This window comes from Nannospalax galili, unplaced genomic scaffold, assembly GCF_000622305.1.
Source record: "Nannospalax galili isolate Female #2095 unplaced genomic scaffold, S.galili_v1.0 scaffold314, whole genome shotgun sequence".
Taxonomy (NCBI): domain Eukaryota; kingdom Metazoa; phylum Chordata; class Mammalia; order Rodentia; family Spalacidae; genus Nannospalax; species Nannospalax galili.
In genome coordinates, this window is record NW_008334709.1 from 943,254 (window position 1) to 953,717 (window position 10,464).

General features: G+C 36.3%; 1 long non-coding RNA gene across 1 annotated transcript; it reads left to right on the top strand.

Moving 5' to 3' along the window:
- Nucleotides 1–1,819: 1,819 nt before the first annotated feature.
- Nucleotides 1,820–9,828, top strand: LOC115069666. The gene is made up of 2 exons (XR_003848911.1): nucleotides 1,820–1,858; nucleotides 9,569–9,828. It is a non-coding gene; the product is annotated as an uncharacterized LOC115069666 (long non-coding RNA).
- Nucleotides 9,829–10,464: the final 636 nt, after the last annotated feature.

The window sequence follows — 10,464 nt, forward strand, 5'->3', positions numbered from 1 at the left end:
TATGAGAAAACAGCTTGTTATATAATGAAAGTATGGCATACCTATTTTTAATTTAATTTTTATCAATTTTTGCTAATTTCATATAGTATATTTTATTATATTTAGATTTGAACCTCTCCTTACTAACTCTGCCAACCAAATTTCTGTATTTATTCCAGTTTATTAACAAATGTGAAACTAATGAAATATATTCAAATCTATTTTTTAAAAATTATTGAGCTTTTGTACATTTCATACAACAGTTCTTAATCAAATTCAGGTTCCCTGACCCACCCATTCCTCCCCCACCAAACCTCGTGTATTCTGTCATACGTGTTAAGTCCTATTCCTTGTTCCACTCTGGGCCCTTGTCTGAATGAGTTAGCATGAGTCCTGTACTTGATGGCACCATTGTCACAAGTTCACATGTGCAAGCTTCCAGTTTCTAGAATCTGAATGAAACATCTGGTTTTATTTTTCTCATATTTTTCACAGATAGTGCTTAAACTGAAGTTAATCTCTGTGCTTTTAACTTACTTTCAGGAGTATCTCTCTCACAATTGAGCTATGTGCTCTTATGTAAAGTTAATGTGAATTTGATACTCTGGTTTGGTTTCATACTTTTTCCATTCAGAACCCATACATTTCTTTTATTTTAAGATTTATTTTATTTATTTTTATGTTTTTCCATTATTTGGCTTATTTTTATTGATTTTTTGTGTATTTTATATGAATATCTCAAACAATCATAATCATATTTATACCCCTGTCCCCACCAACACCTTCCCATACTCTCCCACTGGAACCCATATGCTGTGTCATCCCTATTAAGGACCAATGTGTCAAGTCAGTGTCCTCAGACATTTCCTAGTGCAAGCCCATCCACTAAAGACTAGTAAGCCTATGTAGAGTCCCTTGTTTTAGGAAGATCAGATCTTCCTCACCTATCCATAATCAATTGCCAATATTTCTTTATCTAAAATTGGGGTGTGCTATTTATTTCCCCAGTTCTGTGCTGGGATTTTGTCTGCCTGAGTTTGCATGGGACTTGTGTATGCTGACACAATTGGCATAGAATCATATGAGCAAGGTCCCAGGCACTTGTAGGATTCTATTTCCATGTGGTCATGCACCTCCTCCCTGGCTCTTACAATCTTTCCACCCCCTCTTCTGCAGTGGTCCTGATCTCTGGGTGGGTGAATTTCAATATAGAAGTCCTATCTAAAGACCAGCATTCTGCAGAGTCTTAATCACTATGTTTTGGCCTTTTGTGACCTTTTGTGTTTCTGGCCTTCTGTTGCATTCAAGAGCTTCACTAATGAGAACTGAGAGATTCATTAGTGTCCTCTTCTCCACCCTTTTCTGTGGTCCACGTGACTTAGGTGTAGAAGTTGCATTGTAGATGTGTCGCTTAGGCTGGGCTATTCATAGACAATGTCTGTGTGTGATCAATTGTGGTACTTGGTAATAGTCTGCATTGGTGCAAAAGAAACTTCTTTGATGAGTGGCGACTGGGATATTTGTTTGTAAATATAAAAATGCATATTTTGCACACAGTAAGAAATTACATTAGTCTAGGGATGTGACAGTCTTGGGGTTTTCTCTAAGACCTATGACCACTCCAGCCATGTGTATTCCATTTTGTTTACAGTTCCACACTTCAGTTTTCTCCCACTGATTGCTATTTTATTCCAATTAGGTACCTGCTGATTGCCCCCAAGATAAAAGTGCCATTAGTGCATCAATGTCATATTTGTGCAGGCCATAGATGTGGTATTTGGTCTTGAAGCTGGTGTTGGTCCATCTGTTGATGTTTTCCCTTGGAACCTTCATAGTGCTCTCCAAAGCCATGACAGCTAGCCTTCAGAAGTGGTTTCAGGTCAGTTCCAGCTATATTGCTCCAAATCCTGTATCTGAATTATGTACCATTTTCAGTAGTTGGGTCTTACCTTCAAATACTGGGAGGCAATCAAGGGCTATAGAAATAGCCTGTGTAATTTGGGGAGTATCTTGGATCACCCTGGCTAACAACACAAAGGAAGGTTTCCCCTGACTGGCACTATTTCTTGTTATGTATCTTTTAGCTATACAGATGGACTCATGTAAAGATATTGTATATGTAATTTGTCATGAGGTTGTTGGACTAATATGATTCCTTCTGTTTTTATTTAACTAACTAGGCATTATTTATCTCCCTTTCTTTCTCCATATCTAACCCTCGCCATGGTTTCCCCATTTAAAGTGTCCTCATTTTCCCCATTTCTCACTTGATAATGCCAGTACCCTATGGTTCCACCTCTCTTGAGTTCCTTCTTTCCCTTTATCCCCAAGGTTTCTTGTACAACCCTCCCGACCCACTCCCATCTAAATACCCCATTTTTATCTATTTCTCCCAGAGTAATAACTGTCTTCTACTGTGATCCTTTCTCAGACTCTTTCTTGTCCTTTACCTCCCTGGTTCATTTGCATTATTCTAGTTCCTGCAGTCACATCTGAGTATGTTCTCACATATAAGGATTTGGTGCTAGGATCCACATATGAAGGATAATATACATTGTTTCTTTTTCTGTGTCTATGTTACTTCACTTAGTATAACAGTTTCTAGTTCCATCCATTTGCCTGCAAATTTCATGCCTTGGTCTTTCTTTACCACTGAGTAGAACTCCATTGTGTAAATGTATCACATTTTCTTTATCTACTCATCAGTTGAGGAACACTTAGATTGCTTCCATCTCTTAGCTATTGTGAAAAGAGCAGCAACAAACATGGACGTACAAGTGTCTCTGCAATAGGATGCGTCCTTTGGGTATACGCCAATGAGTAATATAACCAGGTCAATGGTAAATTCAGTTTTAGTTTTTAAAGAGTTGTTCACACTCCTTTCCATAGGGGTTGCCTGAGGTTGCAAACCCACCAGCTGTAGATGAGTGTTCCCCTTTCCTGATGTCCTCTCCAACATTTAGTATCATTTGTTCTCTTGATCTTAGCCAGTCTGAATAGGGTAAGATGAATTCGTAAAGTGGTTTTAATTTGCATTTCCCTAATTGCTAATGATGTTGAACACCTTTTAAGATGTTTCTTAGTCATCTTTATTTCTACTTTTGAGAATTCTCTGTTCAGATCCTTAGCTAATCTTTTAATTGGGTTACTTGCTTTCTTGTTTTTTATTTTTATTTTTTGAGTTCTTTATGTAGTCAGTATGTTAAAACTCTGTCAGATGTGTAGCTGATAAAGATTTTCTCCCACTATGTGGGTTTTCTCTTCACTTCCTTGGTTGTTTCTTTTGCTGTACAGAAGTTTTTTAGTTTAATGAGGTTCCACTTGTTGATTCTTGTCCTTAATTCCTGAGCAATTGATATCCAGTTTGGAAAGTCTTCTCCTATACTTATATCTTGTAGGTTATTGCCAATGTTTTCTTCTAACAGTTTCAGAATTTCAGGTTTCACAGCAAGGTCTTTATCCATTTGGAGCTAACTTTTATGCAATATGAAAGATAGGGGTCTAGTTTCATACTTCTATAGGTAGAGATCTAGTTTTGCCAGCATCTTTTACTAAAGATGCTGTCTCTCCTCCAAGGGCCCATTGGGTATTTGCACCTTTTTCAAATATCAGATAGATGAAATTGCATCTACTCATGTTGGGTCATCATTTACAGAACCCATACATTTCTAATTTCTGTCCCATTATTTCATGACTGCAACAGCATGATTATACATGTTTCTCTATTTCTTTGGAATTACAGAAATTCTGTATATAAAATTCTCCTCTAGATCATATACTTCAATTACAACCAAACAATTGTCTCTTAAGAACTTTTGTACTTGAAAATTTCCTTGAGCTTCTAAATTTCTTGTCTATACCTTACAATTGCTGAGACTAGACGTGTCCACCATCTTGGCTGTTTTCTTCAGTGTTATGCATTGAGGTAAAGGCTTAGTGTAGATTCTGCCAGCACTCTATCAAATGAGCTACATCAGCAGCCCCATCCAATAGCACAATAATTAAAATTGCCTTATATACAGTGAGTGTTCTTCATTAATTCTGGGGAATGACTGAGTAACTAAATGAAGATTGGAACATGAGAATTAACTCTGATCCACAGCACTTGGTTTGCTTCTGATACTGTTTCAAATTATCATCAATTACTCAATTTCCTAGATCATCTGTGCTATGACCTTTTGAATTTCTGGCAATAATAGTGGAGATTAAGTAAATATGATGATGGAAGCCAATATATGAGGCATGATTAGATAAAAAATGAAGAATTAGGAAATTGAACATTGGTAAGGGAAATGACTATGACATAACAGTTGTTTAAATAACCTGGTCTGTGTGTAAGCATTTATATTATGACATTGATATCATTCAGTAATTAAACACAGTTGCTAATCTAAAATGAATAATAGAAAAGTAATTCATTATAATAATTGAAAAGCTCTTTCTATCATACTTATTTATATCATAATGAGTCAATTATTATTTGCAATAAAAATTTACTCAATCTCAATGCCAAGAAAATAGAAATGACAAATGAAATTATTGTCCCAGTGAAGCAGGGTGATGGATTTTTTCCTTGTAAATGTTCTATAGTTTATAAATTATTCAAATTTTTACAGCTATAATAATATTAATGATTGACAATTATAGTTTATAATGCCAATAAAAGGCTATATATAAAATGTGAATGTTATAATAAAAATCATCAACTCTCAGGTAATTCTTATACTTTTATAACTGTGAGATTTATGGCTCTATATCTTGAGAAATAGCATACCTGTATGCTTTAGTTTCTCTTCTATAAAATGGCTATAATAATTTTAGCTCCCTGATATGACTTCTATGAGGATTAAGATCTGTAACACAAAGAATTTTCACCATGTGCCTATCTTTGATAAATATCCCATAAATAATGAATTTCATATAAATAACAATTGTTATAAAACAATGCATTAATTTAAGAGCAAATATAAAGAAACCTGGGAATATTCAGCTACAAGATAACAATATTTAGCTGAGTATTTTCTCCCCCACTCTCATTAGATCACAATAACAAACTGAAAAAATGTATAATATAAAAGTGGAGCAGATGACCAAGTACAGTTTGAAAATGATTCTTTCAGAATTGATTTAAGTATCAAAATTAGACCCATATTTTACTAAAATATCATTATTGCTGAACATTCAACAAAGAAAGGGGAAAATGGAAAAGAGTACTGTCTAATTTTGTGAAACAATGGGATAAGAGTCAGAGGAAATCCCTGGACCAAGGCTTGAAGGAGAAGGTCCCATGGCCAGAAGCTGAGATATGAGGAATGTTGAGACTTTCTTTTGGAATCTACCTCAAGGCTATTACACAGTCATGGTAAGAAATACCAAGTTCCCAAGGTTCTTACATTTATTGATCAGTAAGCAAAGTATTCAGCCTACATATAAAACCAGAGATAGACTTAAGTAATTTTTTTTCACCGAAGAAGCACCAATATTTCTCCTATGAGTTACCTGGACTGAAGCTGAATCACACAATCAGGATCTGTTTATCAGTTGTATCTCTTTCCCTCGATTTTAGTAACAAATGTATAATAGAATATGAACATTATTACACTATTTCTATATCTCAACATTCTTTCTATGTGCTTAAAACTTGAGGAATAGAAGTGAATATTTTAAAAATGAGTATACAGGCTGGAGAGATAGCTCAGTGGTTAAGAGCAATGGCTACTCTTGCAGAGGACCCGGTTTGGATCCCAGCACCCACAGAAAACCTACCATCCATAAGTCCAGTTCTAGGGGATTTGATGCCCTCTCTGGCCTTCACAGTTATTGTATGACTTGGGTGCACATACATACATGCAGGCAATACACCCATACACATAAAAATAACAAGGAAAATATTTTTTAACTTTTTATTGAGCTTTTAAAATTTCATACAATATTTCCCACTCACATCCAGAACCCCCCCCCAATTCATGTCTTCCCCTTCCCCACCAAATCCTATGCACACTGAGTCCTATTAATTCAGGTGTTTGAACCCAAATGTCCTTCAGTGTAAATGTGTCCAGTGGAGTCTAGTCAGCCCATCCAGTGGTTGACTGTGAGTCATAGTTTCCCTCACCCAGCAGCAAACAGTCTCAAATAGCTCTCAATCCAGTGCTGATCTGCCACCTATTGTTCACTTTCCCTTTGGGCCCTTCTTTAATTGAGCTGACATAGGTCCTACAATGGATGCCACCACTGCCACAAGCACACATGAGCAAGCCTCCAGTGGCCTGGAAGCCTCCCCCTCATCCATTCATGAACCAGCCCTGCCTCTTTCAAACTTTCCTCCTCCTCTTCTGGGATGGTCCCTGAGCTGTGGGTGGGTGAGATTCCATATAGGAGTTCCATACTACACTCTACCTTCTCTTATTCTCCAAACCTTGGCCAGTTGAGGCCTTCTGTGTGTAATAACTCTGATGTACATGGAAGCCTTACTGGTGAGAATTGAGGGGTGCATTAGCCCTTCCTCTACCCCTTATTCTGCTATGTTCCATAGCCTTGGTTGGAGGAATTTGACTGCAGATGTGTCACCAAGTACTGGGCATCTTCCAGGTGTATGTTCTCTATGGATGACCATATCTGCAACTCTGCAGCAGCTTCCATCTGTTGCAAAAAGACGTTTCTTTGATGAGTCCTGTACAGCATGTTTGTAGCTCTAAGGGAGGTTTCTTCTGTTTCTCACTACATTCCCTTCCAAGCAGCTCTTAGGTATACATATACATTAATGTTCAGATAACTCTATGTACATTTCTCATATGGTTTGTAGGGCATCACTTTTCCCTGTAAGTTTACTACCCCCTTCCTCGAGAGTCTCTCTTCTCTTTTTTCTCCCATCCTACCTCATTTTTAAAATGAGTATAATGAAAGATTCAAAGTCAGACGATGGCACAGATGCAAAGAGAGAGATGGCATTTATCACCATCATCACATTTGCGCATCTTACTTCCACAAGGCTCCATGATGAGACTCACTGAATCCACAGTGTTAGCCTAGTAATGACAAATTGAGACATTTGTGTGAAGGCAATGACCAGGCATGTGTGTGGGAAGGAGGAAGTGTGTAGAATTTTTTGCATCAAATTATTAAGGTCAAGTGAATGAAGATGTCAAAATTCCTATTTTTTACTGGTTGATATTTTCATTCACTCATCCAATAAGCTTTGGTCATATTCACCCCAATTCCATCCCTTCCAATCTCTCCCCCATTCTTACTATTACCTTTCCTTCCCAACTTCGTGTGATCTATTTTTTCAAAAATCTCAGTGAGTACTTTAGTGCTGCATATATGTCCATGGGTGTGAGGGCATCTACTGAATCATGGGGAGGCTCTCAGAGACACATCCATTAAGAACAGTTACTCTTCCTTTCCCAGTAGTTGTCAGTTGCCAATATCTTCTCAGCTAGGGCATTATTTCATGATCATGTTCCTTGTCTGTTCTAGGATTTGGGCTGTCTTGACTTTGTACAGATTATGTACATATAGCAGCTACTCTACATTCATGTGTGCAATAGCACTGTCATGACCTGGAAATACTGTTTCATTGATGGCATCCACAAATTTTCACTTTTATAATACTTTTGCCTCCCCTCTGCAATGATACTTGAGCCTTGCGAGCAGGAGTTTTGTAATAAAATCACATTTATAGCTGAGCATTTCATAGTCTCTTATTAGCTCTGAGCATTGGTCAGATGTGGATCTCTGTATTATCACCATTTATGCAAAAAAAATTCCTTCTCTGATAAGTGTTGAGAGATGGACTAAAGTATCAATACTATGATACTTTAGCAGAATAATAGTATTAGTTTCTCCCCTATGTCCTATGACCTGTACAGGGTTTTGGCCCAGGTAATGATATGGGTATGAGTTCCATCTTGTGGAAAGAGATTTAAATTCAATCAGAAAATGGTTATTACTCCCACAATAGTCATGCTGTTAGTCTACAAGTTGACATACCTAGCCAGGCCAGTCATTATTGAAGCTAGCAGGGTTCACAGCTGAGAGATTGTTGAATAATTTTCCCCTCTGGGAACTGAAGCTTAAACATTTGTCTAAATCTTTCTTGACTGCAAGTTAAACGAAATGAAAAACATTTTAAAAAAGACAAACAATAAATAGAAATCTTGGAATGTAAATCCATGACATCACAAAAATAAACGTTAATATATTGGTGTGATTGGTGTAGGCATGTATTTCAGATCTTGAGAGGTAGAGACAGGAGAATTTCAAGCCTGGGCTAAATAGCAAGAGTCTCTCAAAACAGCATTAATGATAATAATATTTATGAAAAATTAAAATTAGAAATGATAGTTTCCTGGATCAGGCTGGTTGTTTATTGGACTTTACAGCTGAGTAGGGCCATTGACAGTTTTTTTTTTTTTTTTCCCTTGGCTGCTTGTATATAATCCTCTGATAACATGAGAACTAGGCTTCAGTGAGGAGGCTTCCAGGTCAGTTCCAGCTCAATTGAATCAAGTCCTGTGTCCAAAGTGTGGCCTGTCTTCAGCAATAGAGTTTTACCTTCAAGTTCTGGGAAGCAATCAAGGGCTGTAGCAATAGCTTGTGTCATTTAGGAGTCTTTTGGAATACCCCAACCAACAACTGGAAGGGAGCTTTCTCCTGTCTTGCACTATGTTTTTTGTTATGCAGCCTTCATCTATGCATGTGCACACATATATTTATTATATTTTTTCCAGTTGCACTTTGAGACAATACTTTCAAATATGGCTTTTCATATCATCCAAGCATTACTAATTTTCCCTCTCACTTCCCTTGTAAACCCCTACTTATTCCCTCCCCAGTTTAAATATCTGTTCTTTCCCCCATTTTCCCTTAATAATATGTGTCTCCTACTAACCCCCTAAGTAGTGGCATTTTTATCTTCGGGGTAATCAAGAGTTGTCTAATTGAAATTAAGAGCTGCTCAGTGGCAGGGAACTCATGTGAAGTACTTTAAACATAGCCAAATATTGACATAGAATCTAGAGGAAAAAAAAACACTTTTGCCACATCCTAGACCAATGTAATTTCCTAATTTATTCTAAATATGCATCCTCATATTTATAGACAATTGATAACTTTCATTGCTCAAAAAGGAGCTTCTTTTAAAAATATTTTACTTATTTTTATATTATTTTATGTGAATGAGAGTATTGCCTACATGTATATAAGTGTACCCATGCCATGCAATGTCCATGGAGGTAAGAAGAGGGCATCAGATCCCCTGACACTGGATTTAAAGACAGTTGATAGTCACCATGTGAGTGGTGAGAGCTAAACCCAGGTCCTCTGCAAGAGCAGCCAGTGCTGTTCACTGCTGAGTCAATTCTCAAGCCCCCATATTTCAGTACTGCTTAAAAGTTCAGTAATGATCTTAGGACTTAGTATATGTAGACATTTTGTTTTGCCTTCTAGGTATTTCCCTTATATGTATTTTAAAATAAAAATTTTCAAATGGTGTCTTAAGACATCGTCTAACCTATTACCACAGATTGAAGTTACCAATAACAAATTCATATATGTTGAATATTTCCTAATTTTTAATTTTTCTTCATAGAACGATATGAGAAATGACCAATGGAAACTGGATAAAATCATACTGTGGATCAACTCTTCATCAAACAAAATATACTCATTCAAGTATTAAGGCTACCCATAGAGCTGGGATTTCTTTGGAATGAAGTCATTTACACAATTTAAAATATTCAAGTGTATTTTTGGTATAATTGAATATTTATTACATTTGGAAATAGTCCATTGGTAATTCCTGTGATAATCTTCATATATTTACTAGTCAAATAAAAATATTTAATGAGATACTGCATGTTGTCATTAAAATAATCATAATAATAGTTTGGGTATAAGAAAATCCATATTTCTTTAATCCTCTATGTGTTATTAAAATTAAAAATTACAGTTATTTATAATAAAGAAATGAAAAGTTGGGCAAAGAATGAAAATCAAACCAAACAAGCAAACAAAAATTTCTTGCATTCCTCAGTGAAACATAGCCTCTGACCCAAATGTGGAATATTTTGGTATATTTCTGATTGCAAAATCTATCTTACCTGCAGTATTTCCTAGAAAGTGTTTGTGTACCCATTTCCAATTCCACTTCTTGCTTCGATTTGACTTTGGTTTCAAAGCCTCTACATATTGGAATGACTAAGTTTCACTTGCCCATCACCTTGTGACCATCATGGCTTGTAAAGTTTCTGGCATAGCATTGATTTAATTCATACCTTGGAATGTATGATCCTAAAAGAGCCATTCCATTTCACATTTCACAGCAAGTTTCAATATCAACTTAAAAGAGAACAGGTACTGTTTAATATAATTCTCTCCCAGCAAGCAATAATCTTTTACACAAAAGTCTTTTGTCTTATATTGAACAAAAGCATGCTGAGTCAGGTTTCTGTTTATATTTAGCCTTCTGTTACTACTTTAACTTAA